The sequence below is a fragment of the Dendrobates tinctorius genome, unplaced genomic scaffold (assembly GCF_039654945.1).
Source record: "Dendrobates tinctorius isolate UK_male_01 unplaced genomic scaffold, ASM3965494v1 ptg000119l, whole genome shotgun sequence".
Classification (NCBI taxonomy): domain Eukaryota; kingdom Metazoa; phylum Chordata; class Amphibia; order Anura; family Dendrobatidae; genus Dendrobates; species Dendrobates tinctorius.
Window position 1 is genome coordinate 1421669 of NW_027361787.1, and position 19181 is coordinate 1440849.

A 19181-nucleotide genomic window follows, 5' to 3' on the forward strand; every position below is an offset into this window, starting at 1 on the left:
AGTTAAAAAGAACAGAAAGGGACACTTATAAATCACAAGACTCACCGCGTGCAGAGAAACACAGGGGAAGAGCTCGGAGCTGGGGGGCAACAGGGTGAAGACACTGACAACAGATCAGCAGGCAAGGCTGAGATACAAAGGAAACCATTGCCACCCGCTCTCCAGACACTAGTCTAAAGGCACGGAGCTGCAGCAGCTATAACAGAAGGAATGAAGTGCACGGCAGTCCTGTACTCGAGCTGTCCTCGCTGAGACAGTAAGACAACAAACGCTGTGCTATCTGAATAATCGCACATTGGCCTTAAGAGAAATACAGCATCAAACATAATCCCCTCAAGCTATTAACCAAAACCCATCTCTAGTTGTATAACTTTCATGTAATTCTCGTTACTTTTACTGAACTCTCGATATATAATTTTGCTGAAATCTCGTCACATAATTCTTTATATAACCCTTACTGATCGCCCGGACATTTAAAGGGCAGGTGTCTGTTAAGTAAAACTTGACTCTCGGGGCCTTCGGGAGGCGGAGCTTGAAGATGGCCGCATTTTAATAGAGCTCCCTGACAGCAGATTGAATCCGCTGCCATCACACCGCAGCACTGAGCGGGGCAGCAGGGATAAGGCCCGGGCAAGGTTCCCCTGATAGCGGGACCAGCTCTCCGGGAATCCCAGAGGTCCTAGGCGCAGGCGTCGCTGACATCCACGCGAAACGTGGATTCCAACACATGGGGCACACGCTGGAGTGCTCACCGCAGCATCACCGGACTGCAAGGTAACCGGGGCAGTTACAAGTGAGGCAGATATTCAATAGCGACGCCACTGCCAAACCTACACAAGCTCATCAGGTCTCTTTTTCACTATGGAAAAATTCATAGCCAAATCTGGAAAATCCAATAGATCCTCGACTAGGGACCAGAATACTACCTCCCCACCTAAGATGACCGCTGATGCAAAAAGAAGGTGTTTGCTATAATTTAGTAAATATTTATGCACCTAATGGTCCAGACTCGCAGTTTCAGACTCAGTTACTCTCTAAGTTGGCAGGTTGGGACACAACCAATTTGATAATTGGGGGGGACTTTAATGAAGCACATGATATGTCTATAGATAGATCAGGATTACACAACCATGGAGCTACAATACATGAAGGTTCCACCCGTTGTTGGAACTAGTTAAAGCTAAGTTTGCGTCTTGGAGTAGGCTCCCATTATCTGTGGCTGGACGCATTAACCTGACTAAAATGATATTACTCCCTAAATTTAGCTACTCCCTTCAGCACAGTGCGGTAGCCGTGCCCAAGTCCTTTTTTGTTACTCTTAATTCTCTAGTCACGTCCTTTGTTTGGGGGAAAACTAGGCCCAAACTTAAATTGTCAACTCTACAAAGACCAAAGAGGGGAGGTGGGGCGGCGTTACCAGATTTTTTCCTATACTACGTAGCTGGGCAGGCTAAAGCTTTAAATAACTGGATGCTGGGTAATTGCCTCTCTAACTCTGAAAGCCACCTGCTTCACGCTGCATAAGCGGATTGCCTATTAGGTGTCCTTGAGTTGGAAAAAACTAATGCCCCACGTCTATTACCCCTGCTCCGGCTGGCTCGATTGATATGGAGACAAATCAAGAATGTAATAGGGTTTAAAGATGTTATAGCTGAAATGCCCCTGTGGAGTAATAACTATTTTCCAGGGCTACTGAATCACCCATCCGCCATTTTTTGGACCCAGTGTGGCGTCTCTTCAGTGGGAGACTTGTATGACCAGGGGACCTTAAAGTCTTTTGAACAATTGCAGGCTACACATGATATTCCGAGGTCTCAATGTTTTCGCTATCTGCAGCTGAGATCTGCTCTTTAGTCACACATGAGGGATGGGGGTGTGGACCGTACTATTTCATCGTTACCTCTAATAGGAATTCTTAAGTCACAGGGTCCCCAGGGTCTCATATCCTCCTTGTACACATATATGCTGTCAGTAGGGGCAGATTCGGCCATAAGCTCTTTAAAGATGACGTGGGAACGACTCATTCCTGAAGTGCAAGGAGAGGAGTTGGAGGAGATTCTGAAATCTCCGATTGGAGTATCACCATCTGTTAACAACAGAATGATACAACTGTATATAATTAATCAATCATATTTAACGCCGTTGCGACTTTTTAGGATGGGTCGGCTTCAATCATCAGAATGTTTGCAATGTCACTCGCCAGATGCTGATTTTATCCATATGGTATGGCAATGTCCCACTATCCTACATTACTGGAAAGAGGTGACTACACTACTGACATCCCCGGTGCAAGCCCCTGTCCCTCTAGAGCCATTGGTCTGCTTGTTTGGGGTGTGGGAGGAGATTTGGGATCGCTATACTGGGGTCTTCCTGCGCGAGACACTGTTTATGGCATGAAAGGTGTTGGCACTGCGGTGGATGGGGGGCTCATGTCCTTCCCTTAGGTTTTGGATCGAGCTGGTGAACTCAATTGTCCCATATGAGCGCTCGTTATACCAAAACAGGGGATTCCCGGGTAAATTTGAAAAGATCTGGGAGAGGTGGAATTCCTCTCACCTCACGTTGCAAGACTGAGACATCACATGCGACACAATATGATATAGGAAACCAGGCTGCGGAAATAGTAGATATTAGTTGATGTAGTGGTAGTTGTAGTTTAGGAGTTTTAGTTAATTCCTACGGTTGCATGATATGACAAGGTTTGTGAAATTGGATTGATACACATGTGGGAAAATACATAAAGCATTGTCCTTTACATATGCTAGAAGGAAATATACATGTTACCTTGTTTATCTATAAGAATGTGCAATTTCTTTGTATTACATTTTATTATGGACGGAGACGTGTGCTTTATATAATGCCTGTTATCATTAGTCATTGTGTATGTTGTACATTCTTTGTATCCTGGTGCTTAACAAACAAATTTTAAAATAAAACAATACATGAAGGTCTCATCCAGAGGCTGATGGATCATTTGGGGTTGACGTATATTTGGAGGTGGCAGCATCCCACTGATAAAGATTTCTCGCACTGCACTCATGTTCATAATACACATGCAAGATTAGACTATTGGTTATTGGGATTATTGATGGTGTCCCTTGTTCTATCGACAGATATCTTGGATGTTCAGATATCTGATCATGCCCCGGTGGTTTTCAAATCTAGATTGGTAAATCTGGCATGCAAGGAAAAGAGGTGGAGGTTTCCCTCTTAACTATACTCGTCTGATGAGTTTAAGGCTTATTTGCAGATGTCGTGGAACACATACAAAGAAGACAATAGGGAGCACTGTGCTGATCCTCATTTATTTTGGGCCGCCTCTAAGGCAGTTTTAAGGGGACAAGTCATCTCTTATGTTGGGAATAAATGGAAAAAATTATTAGAGGCCATGTTGGCAGCTCAGGAAGAATTAACCCAGGCTTATAAAAATTTAAAATGTTCTAATACCCCCACAAATAAACAAAAATTCATAGAGGCTAAAGAGACTGCCGAAAATATTGAGCACGAGAGAGCGCTGTACAGTCTAGATTATCAAAAACACAAATACTTTAAATGGGGGAACAGGCCGGGAAGGTTACTGGCCTCTCACTAAACCTTTTAGACAAGCAACTAGGATTGCCAGAATTCGTAATCAAAGTGGCACGGTCACAGCGGACAATGAACAAATAATAGAGGAATCTAGATTTTTTTTTTATCTTTGTATGCAGGAGGGGGAGAGGAGATTTTGGAGGCATCATGTTTCTTTGGGGATGGGGTGGCTCCTAGTATTACGGAGGATCAGAGAAACCTCCTTAATTCACCCATTACCATTACGGAAGTTCTGTCGGCCATCTCTACTCTTAAGATTTCTAAGGCACTGGGTCCAGATGGGTTTAGTAGAGAATATTATAAGATCTTAGGCCCATGGGTAGGTCCATACCTAGGTGAGTTATTTAATGGAATCATAGAAAAGGGTTATATTCCAGATAGATTTAATGAGGCTTGCATCAATATGCTTCCTAAGCCTGGGAAGGATCCACTGCAAGTGGAGGGATACCGCCCAATCTCACTGCTCAATGCAGATTTTAAACTCTTGACAAAAATATTGGCAACCAGGGTTCAGCAGATTATTCCCAAGTTAATTTCACCACATTAGATGGAGTTTGTACATGGGAAATCGATAACCTATAAGAACAGCAATAGGTACTATATCTAGTTGTAGAGTCAATAAGGGCAAAAGGAACATAGTGGTGGGTCTTGATGCATATAAGGCCTTTGACAGGGTCTACTGGAATTATTTACATAAGTTGTTGGAGCTCAGAGGGTTTGGGTCATGGTTCTGCAATGCTATTAAATTGTTATATAGGGACCCCACATCTAGGCTTTTTATAAACAACACCCTGTCGGTGCCCTTTGCCATTTGGAGGGGCACGAGGCAGGGATGCCCATTGTCTCCATTATTGTTTAATTTAGCATTAGATCCCTTGTTGATAACTCTTCAAAATATGCCAGATTTTCATGGGATTCCTACAGGGAACACGGAAACAAAATTATTGGCACTCTGCGGAAGGAATGGTCTTGGGATGCTAAAACCTCGGGTCCGGCGAGATGGATAAAGGATATGGAGGGGTTGGAAGTTGGAGATATATTAGAAGCTACTGAGACACAAAGGAAAGTTATTCCATATAATAGTTATACCAATATGGCCATATTATTACTACATAGAGCTTATATTACCCAGTACGTCCAATCCAGAATGTCTCCTACAAATTCTTATCAATGTGTTAAATGTGGTTTACATAATACTGACATCTACCATCATATGTGGGGTTGCCCCAAAATTCAAAAGTTATGGCGTGATATTCATTCTGAGTTACAACAATTGAGTGGTTTTGAGTTCCCTCTTACCCCGCAATGGGATATTTTTAATATTCTAGCAGAGATCCCAAGAGTATTACCAAAGCACACCACTGTTGTGAGTTCATTTTTCCCTTCACCATTGAGGTCTGATGAACTCCCTCCTCTGGTGAAGGAAGGTAGTGAGGCTGATTACCAAACACCTGGGCAGCTAGATGATGACTGGGTGGCTGGAATTGAGGACTGGATATAAGGCTGCCGACACCCTTCTTCCTGGCTGGTGATTTTCCTGCTGGATTCTTGGAGACCAGTCTGATTCCTGCATCTCAAAGCTAAGTTTTTCTGCTCTGCTTTGCACTCTTCAGTTTTGTTTTTGTTTTGCCTTGTTTTTTGGGAGTTCTGCCATCCCCGGCGGGGGTGAGCTGAATTCCATTTTTGTCTCTGATCTGTTGATCTTTTGCTCTGTCTTCAGAATATACCTGAGTGCTGATATAGTCTTTTGAAGCCTAGCGACTTCAGGGCCTGTTTTTCCTATCAGTCGGTTGGCTCATTTTGATAGTGTTTTTGCGGATGGCAGACAGCAGCTTTCCTATCCTGTCCTGTGTAGTTAGCTTGGGCCCCATCATTTGCTCAGCCTATCTTTCTATCTGTGTTGGTGTTTTCATCTTGCTTCACCGTCATTATATGTTGGGGGCTGCCTATTGCTTTGGGGTCTGCTCTGGGGCAGTTTAGTTTTTCCCTCTTTCTGTCTTTAGGCTATGTAGCTCTCCGGCTGTGATCGAGGGGTCTAGGGCACCGTAGGAACCCCCCACGGCTACTGCTAGTTGTTGTGGATAGGTTCAGGGGTCTGCAATCTGATAGCTGCCAACCTCTCTGGTTTTTCTGGACTTTTTTTTTTGGGGAATTTTTCTCTCAATGGAGATGAAGCAATTGTCTGATCGTGTGGAGCAGCTCGCTGCTGAAGTGCGGGGAATTTCCGCCTATCTTGCTCATTCACATGCTGCTGAACCAAAGATTCCTACTCCTGATGTGTTTTTGGGGATCGGTCTAAATTCTTGAATTTCAAGAATAATTGTAAATTATTTTTTGCCTTGAAGCCTAACTCGTCGGGGAACTCCACGCAGCAGGTTAAAATTGTCATCTCTTTGCTGCGCGGCGATCCCCAGGATTGGGCGTTTTCTTTGAAACCTGATGATCCTATTCTGAATAATGTGAACGCATTTTTTCAAGCCTTGGGGTTGTTGTACGATGAACCTAATGCTATTGATCAGGCTGAAAAGACCCTGTTGGCATTAAGCCAGGGTCGGGATTCGGCAGAGTTGTACTGTCAAAAATTCCGAAAGTGGGCAGTCCTTACTACCTGGAATGATGGTGCCTTGGCAGCCCTCTTTCGGAAGGGTTTGTCAGAAACTGTAAAAGATACTATGGTGGGATTTCCTGTTCCCTCTGGTCTTGACGATTCTATGTCATTAGCCATTCAGGTGGATCTGCGTTTACGTGAACGCAAAACTACACGAGAGATGTTGCCACCTGTTGAACAAATGTCTGAACCTATGCAATGTGATAGAGTTTTATCTAGGGTACAACGTCAGGAGTTCAGAAGGCGTAATAAGCTGTGTTTTTTTTGTGGAGATGCCTCGCATATTATTTCTGTCTGCCCTAAACGAGAGAAACGTAGTGCACACACGTTTTCTGTGGGTGGTGTTCAACCTAAGTTTCTTCTGGCAATTACTCTGATCTGCTCCCTGTCCACATTTTCCGCCAAGGCTTTTGTGGATTCAGGAGCAGCTCTGAACCTGATGGACTTGGATTTTGCTAAACGCTGTGGATTTCCTGTGACACCTCTGCGGACGCCTATCCCTTTGAGGGGTATTGATGCTACTCCTTTGGCGAAGAATAAACCTCAGCTTTGGACCCAGGTGGTAATGTGGGTTGCCCCAGACCATCAAGAAAATTGCATATTTTTGGTGTTGCATAATTTGAATGATACCATTGTTCTGGGGTTTCCCTGGTTGCAAATCCATAATCCAGTTCTGGATTGGAAATCTTTCTCTGGGGTGAGTTGGGGTTGTCGGTGTGCCCTTAGTGATGCTCCTGTTTTCTCCACCTCTCCCCAGTCGCATGATGTTCCTGACTATTTGGCTGACTTTTATGATGTATTTAGTGAGAATGAGTCTGCGTCTTTGCCTCCTCATAGGAGTTATGACTGTGCAATTGAGCTGAACCCGGGGTGCAAATTCCCCAAGGGTCGGCTTTTCAATTTATCTGTACCCGAGCACGAGGCTATGCGATCCTATATTAAGGAGGCATTGGAGAAGGGTCATATTAGACCATCCTCTTCACCCTTAGGTGCTGGGTTTTTTTCGTGGCTAAAAAGGATGGTTCATTAAGGCCTTGTATTGACTATCGTGCCCTCAACAAAATTGCTGTTAAATATCAGTATCCGTTACCCCTGATTTCTGATCTATTCTCCAGAGTTAAAGGTGCTTGCTGGTTTACCAAGCTTGACCTCAGGGGGCGTATAATCTTATTCGCATTAAGCATGGGGATGAATGGAAGACGGTGTTTAATGCTCCGGAGGGACATTTTGAGTACCTGGTGATGCCTTTTGGGCTCACTAATGCCCCTTCTGTCTTCCAGTGCTTCATGAACGATATATTCCGAGACTTTGTGGATAAATTTTTGATTATCTATCTGGATGATATTTTGATCTTCTCCAAGAATTGGGACTCTCATGTGGAACATGTTCGGACTGTGTTCCGGATTTTGAGGGAGAATTCCCTGTATGTCAAGGGATCGAAATGCCTTTTTGGGGTACAGAGGGTTTCATTTTTGGGATTTATTTTGTCTCCGTCAACTATTGAAATGGACCCGGCCAAGGTACAGGCCATTTATGATTGGGTTCAGCCCACTTCTTTGAAGGCCCTCCAGAAGTTTTTGGGTTTTGCTAATTTTTATCGGAAATTTATAGCTATTTTTTCTGGTATTGCCAAGCCATTGACGGATTTGACTAGGAAGGGTGCTGATGTGCTGAATTGGTCTCCGGAGACTGTTTCTTCCTTTCAGGAGCTGAAGCGAAGATTCACTTCTGCTCCGGTTTTGCGGCAACCTGATGACTCACTCCCGTTTCAGGTGGAGGTGGATGCTTCTGAGATTGGTGCAGGAGCGGTGTTGTCCCAAAACGATCCTGTGACATCTAAAATGAATCCTTGTGCTTTCTTTTCCCGAAAGTTCTCCCCATCCGAACGTAACTATGATGTGGGGAATCGGGAACTGTTGGCCATGAAATGGGCATTTGAGGAGTGGAGACATTGGTTGGAGGGAGCCAAACACCAAGTCGTGGTCCTTACTGACTACAAGAATTTGATTTACCTGGAGTCGGCCAAGCGCTTGAATCCTAGACAGGCTAGGTGGGCCTTGTTTTTCACACGTTTTGATTTTGTGGTCTCTTTTCTTCCGGGCACTAAGAATGTCAAGGCAGACGCCCTCTCTAGGAGTTTCCTTGCTGATTCTCCTGTTGTGACTAAGCCTGCTACCATTGCTACCATCTTAGGCGAGGGGGTAGTTCTTTCTGCCATCTCGCCCGATTTGAGACGTGCTCTGGAAGAGTTTCAGGAGGACAAACCTAAGCGTTGTCCCAGTGGAAAGTTGTATGTTCCTGACCAGTGGAGGAAGAGAGTGATGTCTGAAGTTCATTGCTCTATATTGGCTGGTCATCCAGGTATTTTAGGTACAAGAGATCTGGTGAGTCGGTCTTTTTGGTGGCCCGCCTTGTCTCATGATGTCAGGAATTTTGTGCAGTCCTGTGGGACTTGCTCCCGGTCTAAACCTTGTTCTCGCTCTAGTGGCTTGTTGATGCCTTTGCCGGTGCCCAGGAGGCCATGGACCCATATTTCAATGGATTTTATCTCTGATATGCCTGTCTCTCAGAGAATGACTGTTATTTGGGTGATTTGTGATAGATTCTCTAAGATGGTCCATCTTGTACCACTCCCTAAGTTGCCATCTTCCTCTGAGTTGGTGCCCTTGTTTTTGCAACAGGTGGTTCGCTTGCACGGGATTCCTGAGAACATTGTATCTGACAGAGGAGTTCAGTTTGTGTCTAGATTTTGGAGGACTTTCTGTTCTAAGCTGGGAATTCAGTTGTCCTTCTCCTCTGCATTTCACCCTCAGACCAATGGGCAGACGGAGAGAACAAGCCAGACTTTGGAGTCGTATTTGAGATGTTTTATTTCTGCCGATCAGGATGATTGGGTTTCATTTTTGCCCTTGGCCGAATTTGCTTTAAATAATAGAGCTAGTTCTGCCACTTTGATGTCACCTTTTTTTGTAACTTTGGTTTTCACCCTCGATTTTCTTCAGGGCAGGTGGAGCTTTCTGCCTGCCCAGGTGTTGACACTGTGGTGGAGAGAATGCACCTGATCTGGGACCAAGTAGTGGATAAGTTGTTTCTCTCCCAGGAAAAGGCCCAGCGGTTTTCCAACCGGCGTAGGACCGTTGGTCTCCTGTTTAAGGTGGGTGATATGGTTTGGTTGTCATCAAAAAATATCGCTATGAAGGTGGCTTCTCCTAAATTTAAGCCTAGATTTATTGGACCTTACAAGATTTTGGAGATTATTAATCCAGTCTCTTTTCGGTTGGCTCTTCCTGTCACATTTAAAATTCATAATGTGTTTCATAAGTCCTTGTTGAAGAGGTTTGTTGAACCAGTAGTTCCTGTGGTGGCACCTCCTGACCCTATATTGGTTGAAGGTAACATGGAATATGAGGTAGAGAAGATACTGGATTCCCGTCTGGCTAGACAAAGACTCCAGTATTTGGTTAAGTGGAAGGGTTATGGTCAGGAGGATAATTCCTGGGTCTCTGCCTCTGATATTCATGCCGAAAGATTGGTGCGTGCCTTTCATCGGGCTCACCCGGATCGCCCTGGTGGCATGGATGAGGGTTCGGTGACCCCTCCTCAAGGGGGAGGTACTGTTGTGAGTTCATTTTTCCCTTCACCATTGAGGTCTGATGAACTCCCTCCTCTGGTGAAGGAAGGTAGTGAGACTGATTACCAAACACCTGGGTAGCTAGATGATAACTGGGTGGCTGGAATTTAGGACTGGATATAAGGCTGCCGACGCCCTTCTTCCTGGCTGGTGATTTTCCTGCTGGATTCTTGGAGACCAGTCTGATTCCTGCGTCTCAAAGCTAAGTTTTTCTGCTCTGCTTTGTAATCTTCAGTTTTGTTTTTGTTTTGCCTTGTTTTTTGGGAGTTCTGCCATCCCCGGCCGGGGGTGAGCTGAATTCCATTTTTGTCTCTGATCTGTTGATCTTTTGCTCTGTCTTCAGAATATACCTGAGTTCTGATATAGTCTTTTGAAGCCTAGCGACTTCAGGGCCTGTTTTTCCTATCAGTCGGTTGGCTCATTTTGATAGGGTTTTTGCGGATGGCAGACAGCAGCTTTCCTATCCTGTCCTGTGTAGTTAGCTTGGGCCCCATCATTTGCTCAGCCTATCTTTCTATCTGTGTTGGTGTTTTCATCTTGCTTCACCGTCATTGTATGTTGGGGGCTGCCTATTGCTTTGGGGTCTGCTCTGGGGCAGTTTAGTTTTTCCCTCTTTCTGTCTTTAGGCTATGTAGCTCTCCGGCTGTGATCAAGGGGTCTAGGGCAGCGTAGGAACCCCCCACGGCTACTGCTAGTTGTTGTGGATAGGTTCAGGGGTCTGCAATCCGATAGCTGCCAACCTCTCTGGTTTTTCTGGACTTCGCTGGTATTTTGTTTTTTCCTCCTTCGGTGACTCATCATAACACACCAAGGCCATGTTAGTGATTTGGGCCTCAGCAGTAAGAAAAAGTATAGTACATCAATGGTTAAACTCAAATGTTCCTTTGAAATCATTATTGACAAAAATTCATTTTCTGTTTAAAATGGACTGGTTGGAAACCTTGACTAACAAAGAAAAGTTAACATAGAAGTTTTTCACCAGATGGTCGTTTCTTATTACCTCCTTGGATCCAGAGTCTAGGAACAGACTTAGGAAACAATTCGAGAGCACAAAATGGTACTTGCTACAAAGCATTGGAGGACATGCACCAATCCTTACATAACTTGTTTCCAACAGAATCAGAACAGGAAGCAGTAAGAATCTTGGGAGAATTAGCTCATGGTAATAATACAGAGGAAGGATGTGAGATTCCATCCAGTATTGCCACTAGATCAAAAAAAGTCTACCTCCATCTACCTGTCCTAATGAGGGTTTATTCCTTCCGTTGGTCAGCGCAGGCTTCGAAAAATTTCTTATACAATTAAGGACAATTTAAGCAGAGTTGAACGTAACAGTCTAAATAATGTCAAAATATTAGACATTGCTATTTTTTAAACCTGCGAACAAAGGCGGCAAAATGGTGATATTGCCAAAAACTCTGTATGAGTCTGAGGCATTCCATCATCTAAGAATAAGGATTGTTATAGAAAGCAGACATATAATCCCCAGCGTTCATATTCAACAAAATTTTGTCATATGATAAAAGGAGCCAAAGATAATGGAATCATTACAAAATAATTGGTATTGGCCCTGCAATATGACAAGCCAACTTATACAGTCCCTACTTTTTACCAAAAATCTATAAAAATGAGATAACACCACTTGGAAGACCAATCATTTCTGGTAGCGGTAATAATTTGGAGACCACAAGTAAATTCATTGATGCCAAACTACAGCCTCTACTTGAATGTTACCATCTTTTATTCGTGAGACTGGTGACTCATTCAAAAAAATTGATGAACTTCACATTGAAGCAAATACAAGGAGAAAAAGTATTTTGGCGCACCGCATTATATAAATAAAAATATGTATGATATAGGGATGCAACCAAGTTGTCATCTAAGACTGTAACTAAAGAAGAAAAAAAAAGGCACTACCGGAATAATGCACAACACAAACAACTATATATGAAAAATATAAATCACAACAATTTTATTGGCACACAATTACAATTAAAACACACTTAAAAACCATAGAGCTGTGTCCACAGAGACAAATTAATTCAATAATGACTCCCATATGTGGCGCCCCTGAGGCTTCAGTCGCCACAGAGGTATTGCACCTTCTCCTAAGGTGTGGTGCCCCACCATCCAGGTAGGGTGGGAACTCCCTTTCACATTCCACACCTGCACCCCACACACAGGATAGTTCAGCAGGGACCCATCCATGTTTTATGCTGGAAAGGTCATGGGATGCCTTTTGTGGTCCCTGGCTTCGTAACACGGGAGGTGCTGGGGAGGCGGGTGGAGTTAGATATAAAAGAGAGGGAAGGTGTAGGATTTCAGGGCAGTCTGACAGAGGGTGAGGGAGAAAGGAAGTCACTCAGATAGGAGTGGGGATCCCTGGAAGAGGGATGGAGGAAGGAGTGCTGCAGCTGCCTCAGTGACCTGAGCCAGCTGGCATGGGAAAGGAACAGAAGGAAGGAGACGTAGACTGGAGACTACAGATTCCATAAGAGAGACAGAACGGATCGGAACGAAGGAGAATAGAAGGACGGTGGGAAGCAGGTTGAGAAAGAGAGAGAACCCTTCCAGTCCAGAGCACAAAGGCCAGGGCCCGGTCCCCGAGGTTGATTGGATCTTTATGTCCAGCAACAGACACCGGAGGAGTAGTGAGCCACTAACGCCTTACTCCCATCATAGACTTGGGACACAACAGCAACTGGATAGTGAGCCGGGACGCAGAGAGGAGTCCCTGAAGCAGGCTACAGCTGTCTGTCATACAAGTAGAGACTAGGAACACCTAGAGAGAGGCATTCCAGGGTAACTAAGTACTGGAGTGCTTCGCACCTAAAGGCGCATTGGAGGAGTCGTTCAGTAAGGTACATATTGGCGGAGTGTGGAGGGGAGAATCCTATCCTGCCTGAAGGTTGGCTGGGGCCCTGACCTGAAGAACACAGTGCGGAGGCAGGCATTTGTGTGAGCTGCAAACAGTGAGTAAAGCTTTGGAACCGCATACTCTGGTGTCCTCCAGTTATTCCAGCACCGCTACACCTTGGTACCAGCATCTATACCATTCTGCGCCTCTCCTCATCTATTGCACCTACACTGCCCTGGGACTACAGCTCCACCTGTGGGGAACTACACCATCTTTGCTGCACCACACTATCAGTGCCAGTGGATCTGCATGCAGTGTTGGCTAAACATCTCACTTGCCAAACACCACGGGTGGCATCACGAACTATCCAAATAAACTATTACACCATTAACATCACTGCCATTGATATTGGGCGCCCATGGCCACGGACCAGGTCACTGCTGCTGTGACACATATTCCCCCTGACACCGGCCCGGTACCGAGTACCCCACTGCCCTGGGTGTGAGGGGCAACCCAATATTGGCATCACGAACAGGATGACTAGACCCGATGCCATCGGGTTCTTTGTGCCTTGGATTTACAACTTTTGAAAATGTGCAAAAGACCAAATTTAATAGACTGTGACATGAATCTAAAAAATGGCCGCTGGCACGGAGAAGAAGGGCGTGAAGAGATGGGAGGTCCTAAGAAAAGACCGCGAAAAGTATTGGGCCTTCCCTGCCTGAATTACTATGTGACAGATGCATGGACCAACCCCCGAGGGGTTCGTATACTGGCTTGGTATGGAGGCGCTGGAAGAAGACTCCGCCCCGGAAGGAGGGGCAGAGGAAGCCAGTGGCGAGCAGAAGGGCAGAGCAAGAAGGAGAACGCGAGAACGCCATTTTGGAGAGTGAGGGAAGGAGGCCTGAGGAGCGAGGGGAAACGAATCTCCCTGGCGCCATGGCTGACGGCTCCAACCCGAACTCCGGAATGAACCGCCAGCAACTAGAAGCTGAAATAGCTGAATTGACAGCCAGTCTGCAGCTGAGAAAGGAAGCTTTGGAGAAGCTGAGAAGGCAGCGCGCCCCGGCGGGGCCTACACCAGCGGTACCCCCTCCAACGGTACCTGCCGCTACCACACCGGACTGTCCCCGGGCAGCGCTGATCTATACTTCCACCCTGACTTTAAGGCTAGGTGCCGCCTGCCCGAAGGAGTTACCGGAGGACCCGGGAGTGGAAGCGGAGCTCCCGCCCGGCCCTGTCGCGGCTGCGCAGGTCCCCGCAGAGACCCCTGCGTATCCGGAGCCACCATCTGCTCCATCACCGCCTGCACCGGAGCAGAGGCCGCACCGCCAGGAGGCCCCAGGTATGTCGGATGTTTCTTCACCTGGGAAGGCCCTGGGTTGTACCGCAGTTGCAGCGGCTGGCCCGGTCGTCCTGGATCTGGTCTGGGACCGGGATGCTGGTGCCATGGGTGAGAGCAGGTCCCGGGAAGAGCGGGAGAAAGAAGAGAGTTGGGCAGGATGTCGGGACACCATTCGACAGCTGGCAGCGGAATATCGGGAGAGGGAGCAGAGAAAGCAGGCTGTGCTGGGCCCGGATCTGGCCCGGAAGGAGAGGGCCCGTGCTGGGCATCATGGTCCCCAGGATGCAGCTGGATGGGGGCAGGTGCTGAATGTAAACCAAGAGAGGGGTTCGGATTTATTGCAGGCCCCAAAAGAATCAGCGACCTGTTCTTCAACCGGCGGGACGTGGAGTCCCATCTGAGGAGGGGGCATCCTGATAGAGACCTGCAGCATGGGGAGTATGTGACCTTCACCCGGCATGAAGGACTACGGGGATGGTACGCCCTGAATGTACGACGTATCCCTACAGAGTTCATTGAGAGGTACCTGCCATCGATACTAGTCAACGCTCCTCCACCTACGGTCAACACCCAAGATACCCAGGTACCTGCTACCAGGATTTCAGCTACGCCAAAGTCGACTCAAACCCAGCAGCCTAAGAAGATCTCTGGTCTGACACCGTGGGAAGAGGAGTACTTACGGATTGCCAATGACTACCTTGAATCTGGTAGCCGCTAAATATTTAAATCTCGTTACCCAGGAGGGTTTGTTTGCATCAGTTGTGCCTTTTTCTGCTTTTTTTGCTATCATGCTTTGTTTTGCTGGTAGCACTTTTGTTGCCTAGTTTTTGCAATGGCAGCGTTTTCACAATTTGAACTAGCGATCATGAACTTGGAGTGATCCAAAAACTTTTATTGTAAATAGTTGCACCTCTTTAGGTGCCCTTTCTTGGTTTTACATATAGGACCCTTTTGTGAAGATAATGGTTACACAAAGACACTTTGCAAAGATGATGTTTTTGAATGGACACTTTTCGAAGAATGATGTCTACCTCAAGGGACACTGCAAGAAATCCCGGCTGGGAGCAGTGTTCAGCACTTTGCAAGAATCTTTGAATGTTTTACGATGCTGTGTCTTATGAAAAGTAAATGTCTTTTATAGCATGTTTGACACAGAAAATTAGAAAAGTTTTGAGATAGAATGTGAGAATTGAATAAAGAATGAAGAATTGAACGTGACAGGTGACAGGCCAAGCACAGATGGTCAGTGTCTTGCGTCCAGTAGAAAGAGAGAGAAAGAATAATTGCACTTTGAACTAGGAATTGCACTTAAAGAAATTTTTGATACTAAGATAGGAAGTTAGCCTGTTTGTAACGTTTAAGAAATGTGCCTCCTACATTAGGAAGATTAGATAAGTATTGTTAAACAGCATTTAAAATTTTTGTGTTTCTGTATTGTACTTTTGTTGTCTTGCAGCCCGCGGACGCGCTGTGTTTAACGGGGGGTATGTGGCGCCCCTATGGCTTCAGTCGCCACAGAGGTACTGCACCTTCTCCTAAGGTGTGGTGCTCCACCATCCAGGTAGGGTGGGAACTCCCTTTCACATTCCAACACCTGCACCCCACACACAGGATAGTTCAGCAGGGACCCATCCATGCTTTATGCCTTTTGTGGTCCCTGGCTTCGTAACACGGGAGGTGCTGGGGAGGCAGGTGGAGTTAGATATAAAAGAAAGGGAAGGTGTAGGATTTCAGGGCAGTCTGACAGAGGGTGAGGGAGAAAGGAAGTCACTCAGACAGGAGTGAGGATCCCTGGAAGAGGGATGGAGGAAGGAGTGCTGCAGCTGCCTCAGTGACCTGTGCCAGCTGGCACGGGAAAGGAACAGAAGGAAGGAGACGTAGACTGGAGACTACAGATTCCATAAGAGAGATAGAACAGATCGGAACGAAGGAGAATAGAAGGACGGTGGGAAGCAGGTTGAGAAAGAAAGAGAACCCTTCCAGTCTAGCGCGCAAAGGCCGGGGCCCGATCCCCGAGGTTGATTGGATCTTTATGTCCGGCAACAGACACCGGAGGAGTAGTGAGCCACTAACTCCTTACTCCCATCATAGACTTGGGACACAACAGCAACTGGATAGTGAGCCGGGACACAGAGAGGAGTCCCTGAAGCAGGCTACAGCTGTCTGTCATACAAGTAGAGACTAGGAACACCTAGAGAGAGGCATTCCAGGGTAACTAAGTACTGGAGTGCTTCGCACCTAAAGGCGCATTGGAGGAGTCGTTCAGTAAGGTACATATTGGTGGAGTGTGGAGGGGAGAATCCTATCCTGCCTGGAGGTTGGCTGGGGCCCTGACCTGAAGAACACAGTGCGGAGGCAGGCATTTGTGTGAACTGCAAACAGTGAGTAAAGCTTTGGAACCACATACTCTGGTGTCCTCCAGTTATTCCAGCACCGCTACACCTGGGTACCAGCATCTATACCATTCTGCGCCTCTCCTCATCCATTGCACCTACACTGCCCTGGGACTACAGCTCCACCTGTGAGGAGCTACACGATCTTTGCTGCATCACACCATCAGTCCCAGTGGATCTGCATGCAGCGTTGGCTCAACGTCTCACTTGCCAAACACCACGGGTGGCGTCACGAACTATCCAAATAAACTATTACACCATTAACATCACCCCCATTGATATTGGGCGCCCAGGGCCACGGACCAGGTCACCGCTGCTGTGACACACAGAACAACTGCCCATAATTATATATGCTATTCACAATAAATGCTGGACGTGAAGCACCATGTATCTTATCAATGGTATCTAGTGGAGCAGAAGCTATCCTCCAGGAACACAGACCAATATAGTATATCATTAATCTGCACAGGGGCGGACCTACCACCCGTGCAGACCGAGCATTGCACGGGGCCCCGGGGGAGAGGGGGCCCCTCCAGCCTCCAGCACCGCATGGCTAATTATGTCAAAATTCAAATTAGCCATGTGTAGTGCAATGAGGAGAGCAGCGCTGCGGGAGGCAAAGGGGCCCCCGTGAGGCAGGGGGGCCCACCTGCCCCCAGCACCGACTTCACCCCACCCCCCAAAATTGAAGAAGGCAATGATGGAGCCTGGAGGAGAGAGCACCAGCTGACGCTCCCTCTCCCATCATTCCCCGCTCTGCCTCTGACACAGCGGGTGCGCGATGATGTCATCGCGCTCTCACTGTGTACCAGGCAGAGCAGGAGAGGAGACAGGAGCCGGGAGCAACACAGGCACGAGGAGAAGGTGAGGCGTGGGTTTTTTTTTTTTTCTTTAAATAAGTGTGAATACTGGACTGTGGGGCCATGATGGGGGGGCTATATACCATGCTTGGGGGCTATATACCATGCTGGGGGCTATATACCATGCTGGGGGGACTATAGACCATGCTGGGGGGACTATAGACCATGCTGGGCTGTATTATACCATGCTGGGGGGGCTATATACCATGCTGGGCTGTATCATACTATGCTGGGGGGGCTATATACCATGCTGGGGGAGCTATATACCATGCTGGGGGGAGCTATATACCATGCTGGGGGGACTATAGACCATGTTGGGGGGCTATATACCATGCTGGGGGGCTATATACCATGCTGGGGTGACTATATACCATGCTGGGGGGCTATATACCATGCTGGGCTGTATCATAATATGCTGGGGGGGCTATATACCATGCTGGGCTGTGTCATACCATGCTGGGGGGGGGCTATATACCATACTGGGGGGCTATATACCATGCTGGGCTGTATTATACCATGCTGGGGGGGCTGTATACCATGCTGGGCTGTATTATACCATGCTGGGGCGCTATATACCATGCTGGGCTGTATTATACCATGCTGGGGGGCTATATACAATGCTGGGCTGTATCATACCATGCTGGGGGGGCTATATACCATTCTGGGCTGTATTATACCATGCTGGGGGGGCTATATACCATGCTGGGCTGTATCATACCATGCTGGGGGGGCTATATACCATTCTGGGCTGTATTATACCATGCTGGGTGGGGCTATATACCATGCTGGGCTGTATCATACCATGCTGGGGGGGCTATATACCATGCTGGGGGGCTATATACCATGCTGGGCTGTATCATACCATGCTGGGGGGCTATATACCATGCTGGGGGGCTATATACCATGCTGGGCTGTATTATACCATGCTGGGTGGGCTATATACCATGCTGGGCTGTATCATACCATGCTGGGGGGGCTATATACCCTGCTGGGCTGTATTATACCATGCTGGGGGGCTATATACCATGTTGGGCTGTATAATATTCTGGGGGGGCTATATACCATGCTGGGCTGTATTATACCATGCTGGGGGGGCTACATACCATGCTGGGCTGTATTATACCATGCTGGGGGGCTATATACCATGCTGGACCGTATTATACCATGCTGGGGGGCTATATACGATGCTGGGCTGTATCATACCATGCTGGGGGGGCTATATACCATGCTGGGGGCCATATACCATGCTGGGCTGTATCATACCATGCTGGGGGGGCTATTTACCATGCTGGGGGGGCTATATACCATGCTGGGCTGTATCATACCATGCTGGGGGGCTATATACCATGCTGGGGGGCTATATACCATGCTGGGCTGTATTATACCATGCTGGGTGGGCTATATACCATGCTGGGCTGTATCATACCATGCTGGGGGGGCTATATACCCTGCTGGGCTGTATTATACCATGCTGGGGGGGCTATATACCATGCTGGGCTGTATACTATTCTGGGGGGGCTATATACCATGCTGGGCTGTATTATACCATGCTGGGGGGCTATATACGATGCTGGGCTGTATCATACCATGCTGGGGGGGCTATATACCATGCTGGGAGCTATATACCACGCTGGGCTGTATCATACCATGCTGGGGGCCATATACCATGCTGGGCTGTATTATACCATTCTGGGGGGCTATATTTCATGCTGGGCTGTATTATACCATGCTGGGGGGGCTATATACCATGCTGGGGGGCTATATACCATGCTGGGCTGTATCATACCATGCTGGGGGGCTATATACCATGCTGGGCTGTATCATACCATGCTGGGCTGTATTATACCATGCTGGGGGGCTATATACCATGCTGGACCGTATTATACCATGCTGGGGGGA